At 42.2% G+C, this 20,567-nt stretch overlaps 1 long non-coding RNA gene across 2 annotated transcripts in view; it reads left to right on the top strand.

Moving 5' to 3' along the window:
• Positions 1–18,380: 18,380 nt before the first annotated feature.
• The window catches only part of LOC116687876 (uncharacterized), a 38,784-nt gene continuing 36,597 nt past the window's right edge, over positions 18,381–20,567 (top strand). For both annotated transcript variants that reach the window (XR_004331652.1, XR_004331653.1), the window contains exon 1: positions 18,381–18,981. This is a non-coding gene — a long non-coding RNA (uncharacterized LOC116687876). The remainder of the gene's footprint in view (positions 18,982–20,567) is intronic.

Raw genomic sequence — 20,567 nt, 5'->3', positions numbered from 1 at the left:
GTCACAACATTCGGAGTGAGTTGTCATAACATTGGAATGAAAAGAGGCATTAATGACAGAATCCTGACAGGCATTTATATTTTTGTAATGTACCCAAATATCAACATGAATAAGAGGTTTCTCATAAATCACAAACTATTAATATTTTAGGTGTTCACCAAATCGCTCTGTTGTATCAGACGTCAGTGATTTCATACATTTGATTTGACACGACTTTCTGTGGAAGTTGCTTTTGCATTGTATGTAAGTATATCCATATTTGGATCGAGGTGGCTTCTTTACTAGGACATCTGCCTTTGAGCAGCTCCAAATATGCACTTTTCCCCCAAAACACCACAGAGCCACAGGTGATAACCGATAACTAGTAGTAGCACTGATATTGTAACAGTACATTCTTCTGAATGTTGTTTTTCATCAGTATCTATAGTTACATGTTCATATTTGCAATTTACAATAATTTTGTTCTCACCCAGCAAGAGAAACATCAAAAGATATGTAGATTAATGTCCAGCATTGAGAGTCTATTACCAGTAAAACACGCGATGTTATGCATTTTTCCTTTTCTATTATACACCACAGTTTGTGCATGAGATCCAAAGGTAAACAAAACCCACTGAGGAACTGTTGGGTCTCTGTAAATTATATATGAGTGTGGTCTAGACCTGGGCCTATACTCCATCTGTAAAGTGTCCTGAGATGACTTTTGTCATGATTTGACACTATGTATAAAATGGAATTGAGTTGAATTATTTAAAGTGTATTCCAATGTTGTGAAAGGTTCAGGTAGCTCTGTGATTGGCTGGCAACCCGTCCCCTGCGGACCTCGCCTCTCGCTCAGCATGAGCCGGGACAGGCTGCAGTCCCCAGTAACCCTGCCAAGGGTTGGCAGGTAGGTAATGGGCGGACGAATGGACAGAGTCCACGTGAGTCTGGCCACTTCATTCCAGTTGGTGAGGTTAAACGGCTGCAACGCAAACTGTTGCTGTTATGTAAAAACCTGCAATTTATCCCCCGTGTTGTCTTCCTGACGACCATGCCACTTTTACTTTTTCTGGGTGAAATAAAAAAAAAATGAAAAAAGAAATAAAAACCAAAAACATTTTGGTCATGTTTTTTTGGCATTATTTTTGATGTATTTGTCAATTGTCACCTTTTTCTTTTGTTTTGTGTTTCGTTTTGTTATTTTTCCCAACATTGTTTAAGTTTTTGTCACTTTTTGCCATGTTTTTATTGAATTTTTGCGGCGCTTTTGCTGTGGTTTTTTCCCCCCACGGTTTTGAAGCTTATTTCAACATTTCTGTCAAATTGTTCAACGTTCTTTTATCAATTTTCTTTTCAAATGATATAAAATTGAATGAAACACCCAAACTCAATGAAAGTAGTGAACTGATGATTTATAGAGGAGCGTTGCTTGGAACCATCCACTTTAATTTTTTTTGACAATTTGGTTGAAAGAAACCCAAGTTTGTGGTATAGAAACCTTTTTGAAAATGGGGACAAAATTGACATGAGGACAAAAGGAGAGTTAGGGGATTTCTTAAGGCTTTGTTGAAAGATTGGCTAAGGAATTTATCTAAGCTCTTTCTCAGTTTAAAGTTCTTTTAGACATAATAAATTAATAGGAGCATGCAATTTGATCGACCTAAAAAATGTGATGACATTTTGGACATGATACATTTTGCGTGTCAACATTGATATTTATGTACTGACTGTGTCCATTCTGAATCTAAAATAATGTGAAAAGAAGCTGCTGATATCAGACAAATATGAAATGAAAAATGTTTTTGGGGTCCTCCCTCAAAAAATGTGACTCTTACAAAAATATGAATGCAATTTCACATCGTTTGGGACCATTGCAATTACCACATCTGTGTCTAAAACATTGGAAAAGCTAGAGCAGATAATAAATAAATAACACTTAAAAGGCCTAAAATCAAACACTTGCTAAAGAAGTCCACAATAGATCTGAGAAAAGTAATTTAGTAAGTTTTGGGTTATTTTGATTTTACGTTTATTGTGTGGTGCCCAAAACGGCTTGGTATGGAAAACCCTGATTTAGTGGAGTAGAAGTTTAACATCTTATCAGGAGGAAATGAAATCCCTGTGTCTGTTCATTATCTTATTTTATTTCCAGCAAGAACTGCTGTTTGTCAAGGCTGAGGACACGTCCTTAGAAGTCCATATGTTATGCCAGATGGAGAGTTTAAGTCATTTGACCTTTTTCCAGACATATGGATTACTCACTGTCTATTTAGACGTGCTTTTGTTGGTGACACGTTTGCAATGTCAAGTGTTTTCCATAGAGGGCCTTGTGTTGCTGTCTACAGGATACATTAAAGTGCTCATATTATGCTAATTTTCAGGTTCTTAATTGTATTTAGAGTTTATATCAAAAATAGGTTTACATGGTTTAATTTTCAGAAAACACCATATATTTGTTGTGCTGCACATTGCTGCAGCTCCTCTTCTCACCCTGTGTGTTGAGCTCTCTGTTTTAGCTCCAGAGTGAGACATTGCACTTCTGTTCCATCTTTGTTGGGAGTCGCACATGCTCAGTAGGCCTACCTAAAGTCCAGCTAGCCAGTCAGGAGCTAAGTATGAGGACGTGCCACGCTAGCAGCTAGGCGAGCATTATAACGTGTGTTACAAAGTGACGCGCGTTTGTCTCTGTAAGTAATGGCTGGACTACAACAGACTTTGTTGTTTGGAGTCGTTTGTGAACAGTGTTTTCTGTTGGAGATGGTAAGTCCTTTTGGGACTTTGGGCATTGTAAACCTATTACATACACAAAAAAGATATACTATGACACAATAAAAGAAAGGGAAAAAGCCGAAAAGCATAATTTGAGCACTTTAACACATTTCTTCTATTCTTACATTTGATAACTTGACACATCACATTAAAGAGACCTGACATCTAGCTGCTGTCACAGTGACAGCCTTTTCTTGTAAAAACAAAAGAAGAAAGATCCTTTATTGGTCAAAACACAAAGCAAATTCACCCAAGGTAGTTGAAATGTATTGATTCGCATATTCCTCCTATAAATAGCACGTAACACACAGATTTTTTTCAGATGGGGCATTGCGCAGGGTCATCTTTAGGAGGCTGTGTTTGCCACTGGACCAGTTTGCCTTGCTCTAGGGTACCTCAGCAGTACCCCGGAGCTAACACCCCACATTTGGTGCTTGCAGGGACTTTAACCAGCCTGCTGATTCCCAAGCCAAGTCCCCACAATTTCAAAAAGCCTGAGTCTATCACTGTTACACAAAATAAGTATTCCACAGAGTTCGGTTTCCTTAATAAAGCTGCACGGTTTAATAATGCTTATTATGTTTTCATGAGTGCTGTCAAACGATGAAAATATTTAATTGCCATTATTAACATTAATGTCATAATTAATTGCACATTTTCATCCATCCATCCAACTTCATCCGCTTATCCGGTATCGGGTCGCGGGGGGGGCAGCAGCTCCAACACTTTTATTTATTTTAAATGTCCCTTGATTTCTTTTTGTCCCATTATTTTTTCTCTTCCCTATTATTATCTTTTTTTTTTTCTTATCAACATGGAAAAGTGGCTCGGCTTGCTTTGAGCACTTTTTTTTTTATTGAAAACAAGATTGGCATACAGCCTACTGTAGTGTTCAATTTCACACTGACGTTCTCAGTTGGAGCAAATAAACTTTCACACAATGTAACACTGTCCATCAATTAAAGGGTGAAGAAAAATACTTTGACGGGGGGGGATTGGCGTCAGCTGTGTGCTTGGCCATCAAGTGGTCTTTCAGACTGGACGAGCTGTGATGATCGCTCAGTTCACATCGACAACACACACAGATCATGGTCTTGTTAATGGAACATTTGGCAACTTTTAAAAAGTAAACTTTCCAATTGGAATCTTATTGGCGTCCATTTCGGCGTCTCACGCTCGCTATCCAACCAAAACGTAACGTTACTACTCTTTGGCCGGCTCCCAAGCCCAAACGGCGTGTGTGCGGCGTGCCTGTTGTTTTATTTCCGGTCTAGCTAGATCCGTTGTGGTGTTGTAGTTTATCCAACGTTACTAGTTGTGGCAACAGCATGTGAAAAAAAAACTACAAAGCTTGCTAGGCCAAAAAGAACGTTAATCTCACAATAAAAAAACTGATGCTGTTAAAACGGCTTTGCGTTAACGCGTTTACCTGACTAGTTTTAAAAAAACATAAAATTGGCACTACAGCACGGCTGTGAGTTCCTTTGGTCTGAACACGGACAAACATTCAGCTTTGAGCCTGACGCCTGATCTCAGGTGTCCTATATTACACCCCATTACATCCCAACATACATGTCTAATCATCATTAGGTCATGTTCACAGGGCAGCAGTCTGGCTGAACTCTCACTGGACACCTTCTCATGCTGTTTACGCACCCTATTCTCTGTAATGGATGTTGAAAGCCTCTGAATATCCACTGACACCCAGAGGGGTCTGGAGGTCATTAAGGATTATGTTACACACATCACAACTGCCTCTTTTAAACTGGTGACAGTGGGTGTCATGCACACTCACCTTCACTTCAATGCGGCTGCCAACAGAACAGCTAACATTCCCTAAGTGAGAAAAACCTCCGTTACAACATGTATTTCTTTGATATGCGGGTAGGGTCCCAGTTCATTAAGGACGTCAAGAGGTTTCATCGAAATACTGAATTGCCGTCATGACTTGATTCAAGTGAAACCAGATGTTTACAGAGATGTATTTTCAGATTCAAAATGGCACTTCAACAACACTTGCTGTACTTCTCCTGGCACACTACATGAGACCAGTACGCCTCACTAAGACAGTCTAAAAGACATTCATTCCTGTCCCCCCCCATTCAGACACCAACGTTTGGAATGACAGTCCCCATCACATCAGAAGAAAAACACATACCAACTGTTCCTTCTCAACAGTTACACTTGCACACATTGACTGTTCATGTAGGGTCCGAGTCTTGTTTGCCCTTTCTGTATTTTTTTTTTAGTTGTCTGTGTAAGGGTAATATTATTAATCATGTATGAAAGATAAATAAACTATGACAGTAACTACATTGCGTATATACGGGATGTGCACAGCTACACCCACCAAAGTGCAGCTTGTCCAGTTTTAATTCTTAAAAGACTTTCTATTGTCATTTTCTTCAGTGTATGTAAGTGCTAAAAATGATTTCCTACATTTGAAAAGTTCACTCAGTTGGAAGGAAACAGAGCAGCAAACACAGCAGATGCAAAGGACCATTAGAGCATCAATTGGCTGAAGAAAACAAATCAACAACTTCCTCCTCAGCCGATTTGTTTAACACGTTACAATTGTGAGAGTGAAAGGTTTCGGTTATTCTGGCCGCTGACAAAATCACTCTCCACTGACTCTCCATTGAACAGCAGGGCCTTTGATTAAACATTGTAACACAACAGAGAAAATGAAATGTCTTGGGGAGATCAACGGGGAGGGAAACAAAGAGTCTGAATTGCTGATTCACATGCAATTTACTGAAATGTTGCCGTCTGGTATCAGTATATGAAAATAGGCCTACATGCTGCAGAAAGATGTCAATATGCAATAAAGGGGAGGAGGTGTGTTTGATTGTTTGTGTGGGTGCAATTGTTTAAAGGCCCCCAAATGGGCAGTGGTGCACTATTTCTAAAAAAAACTGTGGCAAAAATCAGCAGCAACGGAAATAAAAATGACCCCACAGTGGATGATAACCAGTCTGGATAGAAAGCACTGAATTCAGTTTTTAAAAAACAATCTAGGTGTTGTTTTGTCATAAAGTGCAATTGTTTAAAGAATGACTCAACACCAGCTCAAAAAGCAGTATTTGACTGCCCTCCCTGGTTTATTTCAAGCCCATTTCAACCCCTCACTTCTAACCCTAACACTAATGCCATGTGGTCCTGGACCACAACGGACATCACTTCAGCGATGTAAAAAGGTACACCACTGGAGGTCGGCAAAGACAAGATTTTCACGGGGGGGTTAAGTTAGTTTTAAGAGCTGCAGTCTTCAGATTTCAGGAAATGAATGGCCATTTCTGTTGTTAGTTGCTGGGTTGTCTTGTTTTCTGTACTTTTTACCCCAATCTTGTTAAAATGTTTAGTTTTAACTATGTAATTAGAGATAGTTCTGTTTGATATGTATAATAATATAAGTATTAATAAGTAATAATATAAGTATTAATCAGAAAAGCTTTCAGTTTTAAGCAAGGACAAGTGCTGCCTGATAAGGCGGAGCTTGATGTTTGGCAGCAGGGATCAAGATTGTCTGCCATTGCCAGACCTTTCTCCACAGCGCTGCATAGGAAGGTCTGGCTAGTCCTCGCAGCACTCTGTGATGGGAGAAAAACCTGCTCTGGTTTATCGGCATTTCTTTAAACCAATCACAATTGTCTTGGGTGGTACTACGCGCCAAGTGGAGCCACGGTGCCACTGCAAAACCGCCTCGGGAAGGAACTTGTTCTGGTGGAAAATGTGTACGTTCAGACGTAGTTTTAGTCAGACAGAAAACTCAGATTGGACAGTCTTCAAGCTAGCTGTCTGGATTTACCCTGCAGAGATCTGAGGAGCGGTTAACCATAGTCCTCATGAATCCACCGGTGTTTAAAATTACATCACAAAGAATGCGGAAGGTAACGGGACATCCGAAAAGAGTGACATCCGCAGCCATCCCGGAAGTGGAACGTCGTGGATGTAAACCAGGATCAACACGATGTTGGTTTCAATGGAATTTGCTTTTGGACATTTAGACCGTGAACTTAAGGCAGAAGATCTTCCCTCTTTAGTCAATTTCTCATGTCTGTTTCCAGAGCAGTGCCATCGTAGGCGTTGGTGTTACCTCTAATCAGCGAGAAAACACCATCGAGACAGCATTTCACAAGTGGAACGGTTGATGATAACGCCGCACTGCTGGGCGTCAAGTGAGCTACAGCCCATGCACAGAGAAAAACACCATACTGCGTGCTTTATTCATGGGTGGGAAGATTAGGCCTATTGTTTCCCTACTCAAGTTACATGTACATATTGGTCAGAGAGAGATATTTTCGATTCCTCTGTGTTTCAGGCACATATCGCAAAATTGTGAACAAAGTTGACTTGACTTGACTGACTTCAGCTTTAACATGGGTAAAAAGGGCAGATTCAACAATTAAACATGTTAAAAGTATGCTCTTGACTCTGCCACAACACCTGTAAATACATTTTAACGTTTGTGTCATACAGAAACAACTGTTCCTCAAACAAATTGATGAGACGATCCTCTCTTTCATCAGTACAAAACACTTCTGCATCTTTCCCCTGCAGTTTTAGAACGTTAAAATGGTTTTGTTTCTTCACAAATCTGTGGTCTGAACTGGGTCTAATGGTAGCTGAGAGAATCCAAATCTGTTAGCACATCTAGATATGTTGTTGGCTTCGCTCCAGAACAGACATACTGTACACTTGTTCAGTTGTCACTAAACAACTCAGTGGCACCTAATGATGTATTTCATTTTTTTTTTTCTGTGAATGAAACGTGAAGTCTTCCAGGTTCTGTATCGTTCTGTAAGTCACTTAATTTGGAAAAAATAATTGTACTTGAATTCTTGAGTTCCATTTTATGTGCTTTCATTGTTGCGTGCGCATAGAGACATCACAGTACAACCAAGGACCACACTTGTTTATTGTTGCATTCACGTGGTGTCGGAATAATTGTAAAAATGAAGTGCCTGACTGGGAAAATTCACGTTAATGCCCCCTCAAGTCGTAACAACTTGATATTGATACAACTCGTGATATTTTTGGTACAGAACTTGCTGAGTTGGCGTCATTTTAAGCAGTAACATGGCGTTCAAAAGTAAATGTTGGGTTGAAGGTAAGAACATTTCTATCTATTTTTTATTAAATTTTAAAGATTATTTTTTGTCTGAAAGTGACAGTGGATAGACAGGAAAGGGCACACACTCTGACTGGGTGAGACTTTTGCTCACACGTAATATTGAATTAGGTTAGTTGCTGTCCAAGTAGAGTGACCTAGATTAGTAAGAACAATTATTCATTAGCATTAACCCTGGTAACAAGTCAGGTAAAGCAATGTTTCACTGGTTTTTTGCAGCAACAGGTTTGGAACCAAAAGCTAATTTAAAGCTTCAAACTGGAAATAAATACTGGAAAGAGCTATTAATGTGTTGTTTTAACCACTATGAGCAATAACATACAACACATCTTTTTACATACATACTGTACATTTCCATACCTTTTTACATTCAAGCCAAGGTTGTCGGTATGCAGTCATGTGTGCTCGTATCATGTGGATAGGCCGACAGTTTAGGTGTCATTACTTAGAATTCCCCATTAGGCAGCAGAAACTATGCACTATAGCTTAAAATCTCTTGAAGACAACAAAGTTGGAGGAACAACTTTTCCAATTTGGGGAATGGGATCATCCGAGAAGCATGTGAATGCAGCATGAGAGCTGAAACGTTTTTATGTCAGCGTGCATGTGTCTGTGGGATGATGAGTGGTGATTAGCATGAAGATAAAAGTAGTAATAACCCTGCCAGGGAACTGAAGGCTCTGTGGTTGCTGTTTTTATAAAAGGGTACGTTCTTGTGTGTGTGGGTTCGCAAACAGATGACATCGTGTGCGTCTCCCATCAACACCCCCTCACCAAACTGTCTATCCATCAAGATGTTCCATGACATTGTGTGGTTATATATGTGTTTCAGTGTGTGTGTGTGTGTGTGTGGCCTTTGGTTGGACGTGTGTCGCATGCTACTACACCAGAGAGAGTGTGTGAAAGGCTTGCATACATGAGCTACCAAGCATGTGGGACATTTTAAATTAGACAACGTTCCTGGCCGCAAAACCAATCAACCCTGCCAAACACAATGCAGACAGCACCGCTTATGTGTGGCAGACTATGATGACAACACACACACACACACACACACACGCACACATACCCGCAGACATGGTGACTCATACATCTTAATTAGAAGCTAAGCAGCAGCGTGTTAGCATTAGCGAGGCGAGGCAAGCCTGTCACTGCAGGCAAATGAGAATCGGCACAGATATGTGCACAGGCACACACATTTATGCATATGAGGCAAATGCAAGGCCCAAAGTCCAATTAGTTTAATACCTGAGCAACGCTCAGACGTGTGTGCGCAACTAAACTCTCACAGAAACACAGCAGCATGAACTTTTGGAAAAAGAAAAACAGAAGTATAAAAGAAAAGTGGTCACTCTGTGTGTGTGTTTGTGTGTGTGTGTGTGTGTGCGCGTGTGTGTGTGTGTGTGTGTGTGTGTGTGTGTGTGTGTGTGGCCTTGGTGCTGTAAAGCCAGCACTTTTAACACGATCTGAAAGCCCGATAAGACCCTGTTGTTTGGCTTGATGGTGTCACTGGTCAGTGGCATTTGTCAAACTTCAGGAAACACACACACACACACACACACACACACACACACACACAAACTCATACACACAGATGGTGGCATTTTGTCGGAGTCATGCGGGGGTTTTGGAGAGTAGTTGGGGGATGGGGGGTTCACTGACGTTCCTGTTGCTACGGGGACAAAATGACCTTAAACAGCACGTAGTGAAGGAGGTGCGGGGGAGCTACCGGCGACTGATCAGCTCACCTTAATGTCAAACAAACACACACACACACACACACACACAAATATATTGAGGTAGACTCACTATATCATACATGTCAGGTCCTTCTCCACCGTTCTTCCTTCCAACCATCTTCAGTCCTCAGATGCCCCTCGGCCTTTGCTCGCTGCTTCACCCAAACTCATCCATCCCTCTTAAAATCAAATTCCTCCATCCTCTTCCTATCCTCTTCCTAAGTCCTGTTCTGTCTTTTAATTTTCCCCTTTTGTGTATTTTCCAACCTCCATCCATCCGATCCCCACCCTCCATCGCTCTTCCTGTCCTTCATCCTTCTCCACGTCTCATTTAATTTTCCTGTCAAGCCTCCTTCCCTCCCTTCATGTTCTTTCTTCCATCCATACATCCCTATTAGGGCTGTTACAACATGGTGAAGTGATCTTCTATTGACAAACAGAAGATCACTTTACTCTCAATCTCTTTACATTGGCTCCCTGTGAGTTTTAGAATTGACTGCTCACAACGTTTGTGACTTTGCATTGTTGGTTTCATAGTTATATAATTAACTGAATATGAACATGAACAGATAATTTGATATGCAGAACACCCCTCATTCATCCACCCCTTCCTCCATCTGCTCTTTATCCATCTTATTTCTTGTTTTTCTCCTCAATCTGTCTTTCTCACTTTAACATCTTCTACACTGGTGATTCTACCACCACCCCTGTTACTTCTCCACCACCATCCCTCGTTCATCCTACATCTCTCCATCCCCTTTTTTTCCCCAGCTGAAGAGCTGAAATGCAGCCCCACTCATCAGATTGCCTGTCTCTCCTCCGTGCTTTCTTTAACACTTGTAGAAATGACCTGACACATCCAATCCCAGGTTATTACACAGATGTGCCAACCCCCCCCCCCCCCCCGACACACACCCCCTCTGTATCTCTCTTACACACACACAAAAAAACCTTTAGACCAAGAAAAAGCAGATTCCCAGCGGCACACACCCCCTATTACAGGAGGCCAAATGAAAATGAATTATGCATTCTGTCCTGCCACTCGTTACAAGTATTTGATACATCCCCTGTTTCCACACAATTGGGCACAGGGAAACACATGCAAAATGGGAAAAGTGGTCACACACACACACACACAGCTATGGAAATACAAAGGCATGCATGTCTTGTTGACTCTCATCATTCATAAACGTGTTGCATCCGTCTGTTGAAACTCTTCACAACAGAATATTTGATGGCGGCGTGAACGCTGTGATTTCTCTCGACACACAAGGTCATCATTGTGTTCAGCGCTTATGTTTACCGCAATTTTGAATGATGTGCCACCCACAATCAACTTCTCCTCCTCCTCCGCTTCCTCCGCCTCCTCCTCCTCCTCCTCCTCCTCCTCCTTCCCCTCCCTTCGAGTCCATACCAAGGTCGTTGGCCTCCTTCCCGGCTTTAGCATTCTCCTCGTATCCCCCATAAGCCTCACTGTTTAAGCCTGAGGTACAAATACATTCTATTCAACCCGCACCAAGGGGTCCTGCAATACCCAGCAGAGATTGTGTGTTTGTGTATATGTGTGTATTCTTATGTGCCGCTGAGTAATGTGTGCTTATATACACCTCTGTGTGTGTGTGTGTGTGAGTGAATGCGTCTGTGGAGGGCTTTGTGTTTAACACCCATCGGTGTTTAGTATTCTCTCCGCCACGCGTCCTTGCATCCCCATGCTCATTCTTTCCCTCTCTGTTCTCCTCTTTCAGATGAGAATACCAACGGCCGATGGAGAGAGTAGAGAAAAAGGGTAATAAAAATGGAATCAAAAAGAAAGGGGGAGACTGGGGAGTGAACAACAAAATGCAGGTGGATGAAGTTTATACAGCACGACTGAATTAACCGTGGCGCTGTAGTGTGCATTCTTTAATGGACAATATAAGCAGATGCAGCTGTTTGCTGAATAGGACATTGTTATGTTTTCCAATGGGTGTGAATACACAATAAAAGCTGTGTCAATCCGGCATGTCTTGACATTCATATGTAGTGGGAAAGGAAAAGGTAAACCCAAGCCTCAGTTCATCCACCATTTATATCACAGAACTGAGCTTAACACTTTTTATTCTTCAAATAAACCAGTATGAAGTGCGGTTCATGCCACAGAAAACCGTCAAACAACACGTTGTTTTGTCATGTACTCGGGCTTTTGGGCTACAGTATGCTTAACGCAGGTGATCAGCATTATCCAAACTAGAAAATGGCAGCTTGTAGCGGCATGAACAGCAGTTTAATCCAAACAAAATCTAATTTGGTGTGTTCCCAGGCTGTGCCAAAATGTGTCCCCGCCACATGGTGAGGTTTTAAAAAGTTACGGAGGCAGCAGACATGCCTTCCAACATGCTCAAAGCTCAAAGGAAAGATTTGTTTTGTCACAATAAAGAAGATTGTAAGTGCCTCAGTCAAACCTCCCCCCCTTCTTTGCAAGTGCACCCAATACACTGTTCAATTTGGAGCGGTGCATGCTGCTACTTTTCACTATACAGTGATATTATAAGCCTAATAATTTGTGCATTTAATAAACATCAGCTGTCTTGTCAATTGGCAGCTGCAACCTTGCTGCTTTTTGCCTGGATTATGTGTTCAACTTCTCTGTATTTGTCCAACAATTTAGTTTCATCTTCCCCCCGGAGGCCCAAAATCACGCCCTTACGTCAAAAAAAGGAAGGAAAGGTAAAAGGAATTTGCGTGAACTCGTTATTATCGCATTCATTTTGACAGCTCTATAAATAATAATGATAGTAATAGTAGCAGTTATCTACTATGTGCACAGAAATGACATGTACATAGAAATGATCTCATTACACATTGAAGTGTAGAAAGGACACTAAATAGGGTCTGAATGGTTCAGCGGGCCAAGAGCAGAGAAGGTGCTCTGCAACACACCTGGGATTAAATATATTATTATTTATTAAAAGGAAACATTTACCTATTCACGATGATTATTATATAGTAGTGGAAAAGGGGGTAGGAATGAATAAGCTTTTGCTTCTTCCTATTCCTTTTCGGACATTTCTGTGTTTTCAACTTTTATTATTTTAAAATGTTTGAAATAAAGCATTCATTCATTCATTCATTCATTCATTTATTCATTTATTCATTTATTTCAGGGTCCAGAGGGAGGTGTGTTAACAGGTTCCTCAGGGGTTGGGTAATCAATGTACCAAACTCCTAAAATCATATCATCATCGTATCATTACAGTGATGCCTTACACTGATCAGCCACTGCAGTATTTATCAGATCTGGATGTTGGTGTAGTGTGTGCATGTGCGTGTGTGTGTGTGTGTGTGTGTGTGTGTGTGTGTGTGTGTTACACGTGTGTCTGTGTCGAGGTGGTAACAGCCTTTATGAAGCATGTTATGAGCCACGTAAGTGGTTGGACGGAAGGCTTGGAGCTGATTGATGCTGGCTGGAGCGTCTCTAATGCTGTCTGGCTTGTGGCATACGGAATGTGACATTGGTTTGGTCTGAGGAATATTGATCTGGAATGGTTCTTGCCGAGCGTAGATATGGAGGGCTGTATTGATGTTCACCATGGTTCTCATTTCAAGCTCATCTCAACCCGCCTCTGTGTGTGCGTGTGTGTGTGTGTGTGTGTGTGTGTGTGTGTGTGTGTGTGTGTGTGTGTGTGTGGTGGCAGTGCCGCAGGCTACTGAAGTGTGAAATCGTGTGACGGTTTCTCCATTGCGCTTCATTTAGCCACACATCGCCCATCTCTCATTCCTGACAAGTTGCTTAACTGCTCCAAAATGCAAGCGCCTCGGGGTGGGGTGGCAATGTAGCCCTGTCAGTGTACAATGAGGTGTGTGTGTGTGTGTGTGTGTGTGTATGTTTTTGGGGGCTAAAGGGAGAGTCTAATAAAGCCAACAGCTGCCATGGAAACCAGGGCAGAGGCTAACTCATCCTCAGTGTCTAGGGACCCATCAGGGCCCTGGCTATGGTACAAACACACGCGTACGCATAAACAAACGCATGCACACAGAAAACACACCACACACACACACACACACACACAAACCACACACACACACACACACACACACACACAAAACACACACACACACACACACACACACACACACACACACACAAACACACAAACACAATCATTTCCCAAAGGCATGGCAATGACTCTTAGAGGGAGGCCCCTCATACACTTTCACATACAAACAGCAGAAAAAGAGCAGTGAAATAATCTGTGGCACCACAAGAAAAAGGAAGCAAGCCTGTTCTGTTCAATGGCCACTGTGACATGCGCACACACACCACACACACACACACACACACACACACACACACACACACACACACACGCACGCACACACACACACACACAGCAAAGCTGGTGCTCCAACAGCATGACATTGGACTCAGAATGGCTTAAGATGCTCAATATCAAGCTGTAATGCTCTCCCCTTCCTTATCAAATGTGTGTATGCGTGTGTGAGTGTGTGTGTGTGTGTGTGTGTGTGTGTGTGTGTGTGTGTGTGTGAAAAGGTAGATGTGAGTGACAGCCTGCTCAGGTTGATGCCATGACAGCAGCACTCTTCATGTGACAGGTTTATTGCATTTCTATTTCTTTACATAAACCGTCAACATCCACCACACACACACACACACACACACACACACACACACACACACACACACACCCCTGTCACTCACACAGTGAAAAAGGTAGAGGAAGCCAATCAAATTGGTCTCTAATAAGGATATTAACCATCAGGCTATGGGGGGAAGGGGGGGTGGGAGCAGCTGGGTTAGATGGCTTGCCAAGCGTCATCTGACATTTATAAAATGAATTGCAGGTCGTACACTGAGGAAATAGCGTTCATTACGTGATGCAGGTTCTCCCTCGGTCTCGCACTTGACAGATCTCACAGCTCCACTCTGGACTGACATGCCAGCAGAAAAATTGACGATTGCAATTGAAAGCTGGATTGAAAGGGAGATGCTGGTGAAGGCGACGCATATTGCCAACCGGGGTGTCACTAAGTTGTCACGAGATGAGGAAAGATGACAACATTTAAAGTGTGTCGCCGACTTGTTTCTCTTACTCGACTGCAGATTCAGTTAAGTCAGACGAGACGAGACTTGAATGACCCCTGTGGGGTTATTGGCTCCACGCAGCAGCAGACAATAATGAGAGGGTAAGAATGAGAAGACAAATGGTCAGCTGAGAAGATGATAAAGAAATGCAGCTCAAAGATTACAGCTTAACTTGCTACTTGTTCTGTCATCTCACGTTTCTGCTTAACACATAATAAACACATTACGTGTGTTTTCAGGGGCCTTTAACTCATCCTTTAAAACATCGTCTGGAGCCAGAAACTGAAAAATGTAGTCATGTTTGCACCGGAAAAAGTGAAGCATATTCATACAGCTTTTACTAACTGGTATAACCTCAGGGGGCTTTGTAACGCCCACACCATGAATGAGAACAAGGGAAACCACCCACCAAAGTCTCATTAGGAAAAGGAGAAACTTTAGAGAAGGAACAGTTCAAAGAACGTAGGAAAAACCTATTCAGCAAAATCCAACATGAGGAATCAAACAATCAAGTCAAAGGAATTGCTCAGGTTGTTGAATTGACACATTGCCTCATATGACAGGAATGTAGGGGCTGGTGGCAGGAGAGTCTCTCCCCATCTGCTATCTCCGCGATACATTTTGCACGGGCACTGTCATTGCACCGGGGACTTAACGCCGCACAGGACGGTAGGAATTGGTTTCAAGAAATACAAACAAGCCAAAGAATTAATATTTATTTCTTTACTTATTTTTAAATCCCAGAACTAGTTGAGTGATACATGACGCCACAGTGATTTGTTGGCTTCTCTTCACTTGGATTTGCCTCTATTGGCTCATTAGATTTAGGACTTGGAGACTTGAAATGCTTTAAAAGGAACTCATTTTCATTTCCTTGATTGCATGCGTTTTAAAGCACTCATATTATGCTAATTTCAGGTTCATAATTGTAGTTAGAAGTTGTACATGAACAAAATATGAAGTTTTTTGAAGATTAAACCAGGTTTAATTTTCAAAAAAGCACCATATTTTTTTGGACTTGCACATTTCTGCAGCTCCTCTTGTCACCCTGTGTGTTGAGCTCTCTGTTTTAGCTACCGAGTGAGGCATCTCACTTCTGTTCCATTCCATGTGCGCTAGCTCGGTAAGGACTACTAGCCAGTCAGAAGCAGAGTATGAGGGCATGCCACGCTAGCAGCTAGGCGAGCATTATAACTCTCAGAAGTAAAGGCTGGACTGCAACAGAGCTGTTTGGAGCCGTTTGTGAACAGGGTTTTCTGTTGGAGATGGTAAGTCCCTTTGGGGGGGACTTTGGGCTTTTTCACTTTGTAAACCTATGAATTGCACAAATAACACAACAAAGGAAAGGGAAAAAGCCAAACAGCATAATATGAGCAGTTTTAAGATTCAATGAGGCTTTGATGATCATATGGGCAAACATAAGTGTTGCAGTAGAGTTCACTGTATGAACAACACAAAAATGAAACCCTGTTTCATTCAAACAAATAGCATACCAAGAGTACAGCCCTAACTTGCATTGAACCACTAATTCAATCACTTAATATGCAGTGCAAAAATAATGGAATAAATGTAAAGCTAATAAACTGTCTTTTATACTTCAGGCCATTTATTACACTATTTTCTGAAAGCCGGAGACATTTCACTGGTATGTGAAAAGCCTGTTTACTTATCTCTAGAAGCATTTACTGTAATTGCAATTTACAAGTGAGATTTTTAAATATGTGGGCAGTCCATCTCGTAAAATACGGACGCTTGGCCTTTGTCGTTGTTATTGATGCTAAAAGTCTCCTTTAGACTATCGGAGTCCCTTCTGATGCTGTTATGTTAAGGAAAAGGTCGTGGGTGGGTTTTGTTTCCACGACACGCAGGGACAACGTAACGGTCAAAGGTGAAAGCGACTTTAGGAAAGGTGCCACGTGGGAGACGAATCCCGGTCTCCTGGGTGAAAGTCTTATTTCCGCCTTACATTCTACTCGCTAAACCCCGTATAGCTGCTGCTCTCCCCAGCACGTCATACACACGTGCCTTTTTCGTCCCTTTAGACGCTGACAGCCACAGTTTTGCCGTGTTTTACCAGTTCGGAGTGGGCATGAGGTTGGGTCAGTCACAGTAACGCCAGAGGTGTGCGTGCACCTGCTGGACTTTGCGTTTTGTTTGGACACTAAGCTTGATTGTCACGCGAAAGGTGATCAACACCATTAACAGCTTAGCCGTTCCTACAGCCTTAAATAGGTGCTTAACACGTGCTTGGAGAGCACATTTTTCCACCCAAATTGATTAATCCCACCAAAGTGATGCTTGCCTGCCAGCCGGCTATGTAATTTCATTAAAGTGGACCCATGCAGCAAAAGGACATGTCTCCATTGTTCCCTACATTGTAACAGTAGCTGCAGACATGAACAGATAAAGTCCAAACACGTTGAAGCAACCACAGCGTTGTGTTTTCTGTCTCCCTCTGTGCGTTACAACAACGTAACGACATGAAGGTTTCAATGTGACTCATTCTGACCTTTCATAATGTCCAGGTATGCTCTCTCCTTCATGTTGTTGTCCATTCTTCTTGTCACAAAATACGCATATGTTAAGTGTGTTCTTTACTCACTGTGACGTAGGGCACACAGCGTAGTGCAGACAAATTTAGAAACAAAGCGCAATGCAGGTACACATCATCAAAAAGTGCACAAGGGAGGTAATCACCATGTTTCTACGCAACAAAAACAGACAGTTTTGTGAAGGGTTAAACCTCAAATAAGATGAAGATGAGACCGTTTTGTATACTTGAGTTGAATGTTGAGTTGAATGTTGTGTTTTCGTGTTCGGGTTTTTCTTCCGTCACTCTCTCGGCCTGAGCTAAATAGGCGTTGTGGTAAGATTGTTTAGTCAACTACATTTAAAAAAATGTACTTTTAATCTCCATGCAAGAAACTGTGTGAACGATTTCATGTGATTGATTGAAACCAAAGCTTGGGGAGCACATTGTTCTTCCTCAGTTGATTCATCTGAGCTAATTGGTGCTTGTCGGCACGGTATGGGATCTTGTAACATGGACCATTGAAGGAAAGTTACATGATTTACTCACTCAAGGTGTTGTAGCCACAAATTAGCATTTCATGGCCACAAAATGTACTTAAGTCTTTCAGTATGTCATGTCTGGGGCTCCGTAGACTCCTTTTGAAATTAGAGAGGAGAAAAAAAAAAGAGATTTGAGCTGTCTGTTCAGTTCCATGCAGACAACTTCCTCTCAGGGAGACACTGAATCCTTGCGATACTTTCTCTTTTGAAGTTGGCATTCTTTTGGCTGACGGCAGTTTGAATCCCAAAATAGAAGTGGAGCCTGTAACTGTAACAGACGCACGTGTGTGTTCTTTCAGCTACTTTACCACAAGAAAGAGCTCACATGCTTGTATTTGCACGCGCGTGTACACACACTGGAAGGACTCGAAACACACTCACACACACATTGACAGGGAACAATGGATGCAGAAGGGACACCTGCTCGCCTGATACACCCTCCTCCTCCTCCTCCTCCTCCTCCTCCTCATCCTCCTCTGTCCCTCTCCTCCATTAGGATTCAGTTCAGGGTCCGGCTCCGTGAGTAGGTTAGCCGTGCGTGTCACGGCGAAATTGAGTGAATGACAATGAACTAAGCAAATGTGTGTGTATGTAAGGGAGGAGGTGGCCTGCCTGCTGTATTACTCCCTCTATCCATCCATCCGTCTATTCCTCCTCCACCTCTTCCTCGTTGGTATGTCGGCTAAAGGACGGCCCCCGTGCTCTGACACACTCACATTACGCGCAGACACACACCTCCGCGATGTGTCACTACCCATTCCACCTGCCTCTTCCTGTCATTCCCCGCTCTCTGTTCCATCTACCTACGTCTGCTCTTTTTCCCTCCTTTTTTTGTTCTCTCTTTCTGTCCACCCCTCCTTGTCCTCAACCCAACCCCCTACGCTGTGTGTCACCTCCGCTGGGAAGAAAGAAAAAATGCTCCGGCCGACGAAATTGACAAGACAAAAGGAAAAAGGAGAAAAGAGTCAAAAAGGAGAAGACCGCAAAAGCTGGAGTGTGTTTGGAGCGCAGCGATGCCTCCATCCACCGTGAGCACGACTCTTCTTTGATGGAATATCCCGGACAGAGGAGGGCAGAAGGAGGGAGAAGAAGGTGAAGAAAAAGTGCTGAAGAGGACTGAAAGAAGAAGAAAAGGACTGAGAAAGAAAGAAGAAAGGAAGGAAGGAAGGAAGGAAGGAAGGAAGGACAGCGCTCGCCTCAGGAGGGTATGGAGACACATCACAAAAAGAAAGAAACAAAAAAAACATACATAACACGCTCGCGCCAATCATTTTAGTGAAAAACTTCAGCTTCCTCTGTTCCTTTCAGCATTTTTTTTTTCTTTTAATCTCCTTCTCTCTCGCTCTCTCTAGTGCACGTTCTCTCTCTCTCTCGCTCTCCGCTGAGTTGCGTCCACAGGCTCTGTTTGGGATTTTGACTAATTGTGAAACTATTCTCCGGACTCGGAGCGAAGAAGAGACTTTCTCTTCCATCCATTTCTTTTTCGTTCTAATTAATTCCCCTTATGCATAGCCTGAAAGAGCCTCTCTCTCTCTCTCTCTCTCTAACTCGAACTCTGTCTCTCTTTACCTCACTCTCTGTTTTTTTTCCCTCTCTCCATCTGTCTGCCTTTGAGAAGCAAATAATTGGATGTGGAGATTGGCGTCTCTGTGGCTGAGCCGGGAGATTGAAGCTGCACGGCACACCCACGCACACACACACACACACACACACACACACACACACACACAACATACACACACACACACAAACACACACACACACACACACACACACACACACACACACACACACCTGGAGCGCAAGGTGTGTGTGATTGTGTATTTGTGTTTATTATACGTGAATGCTGGTGTGAGCTGGACACAAAAATCTCAGTTTTTTACACTAAATTTAAGTTCAAGTTTAATGTCTGTGTTTTTTAAAATTTTTGTTTTCATATTGTCCACATATCCCATGAACCAAAACCAACCGTCTTTTTGGGCGTCTTTCAGTACTTTCCAACTTCTTTACTCTGTCTGTGGCTCTCCAAGCACAAGACCAAGACATACGTCATGCACAAATATATAGTTTAATTTCTAACAAAGGCTAAATAATTTCCTTAAACAGCTTGGCGGTGTAGTTTACGGGGAGGAAATGATGCATTTACCATATTTGGGACTATTTCCAGCGGTTGATTAAACGCGGGATTTACAGGTGTTGTTTAGGACATGTCATTGGTGTTTTAGTTTTTAGATTGCAATTGAGCTCTAGAAAATAAGAATATACGTTTATGTAAGCTCAAATACACAAGGAAATAATTTTTAGTGTTTTATTTGGGAAAATGTGATTTTTTTTTGGGGTTCTCCGCGTTGATAACACGGATTACGGTGTTGGACCCGCTTGTGTTTTTTTTTAATTATTGAGCTCTAGAAATAAGATAAACTATATGTAGACCAAACACAGGATCTTTTTATTTTTTTGATAAAATAAGTTTTAGGACTTTTCTATAAACTCAAGTTAAGCCGGACCGTTTTTTTTCTTCAAGAGATAACAAGAGAAAACGAAAGAAAGCAGGATCGACGTACTAAATGTGTTTGAGAGATCGTGAAAAGCTTTTGGGATAAGCCGACTTTTCCAAGAAAGACGAGAAAGAGAGAGAGACTGAGAGAGAGAGAGAGAGAGGAGATGAACGTGAAGGTTGAGAGCTTTGAAAGAGATTAGTTGGTGTATGCCTCTCCCCAGCGAGAGGAGGACACTACAAGATGAGCACGAGACAGACGACAAAGAGACAGACACACACACAGGACGAGCA

This window comes from Etheostoma spectabile, chromosome 4, assembly GCF_008692095.1.
Source record: "Etheostoma spectabile isolate EspeVRDwgs_2016 chromosome 4, UIUC_Espe_1.0, whole genome shotgun sequence".
Taxonomy (NCBI): Eukaryota; Metazoa; Chordata; class Actinopteri; order Perciformes; family Percidae; genus Etheostoma; species Etheostoma spectabile.
Note: the sequence above shows the minus strand (reverse complement) of the source record. Positions and strands in the feature narration are given on the sequence as shown.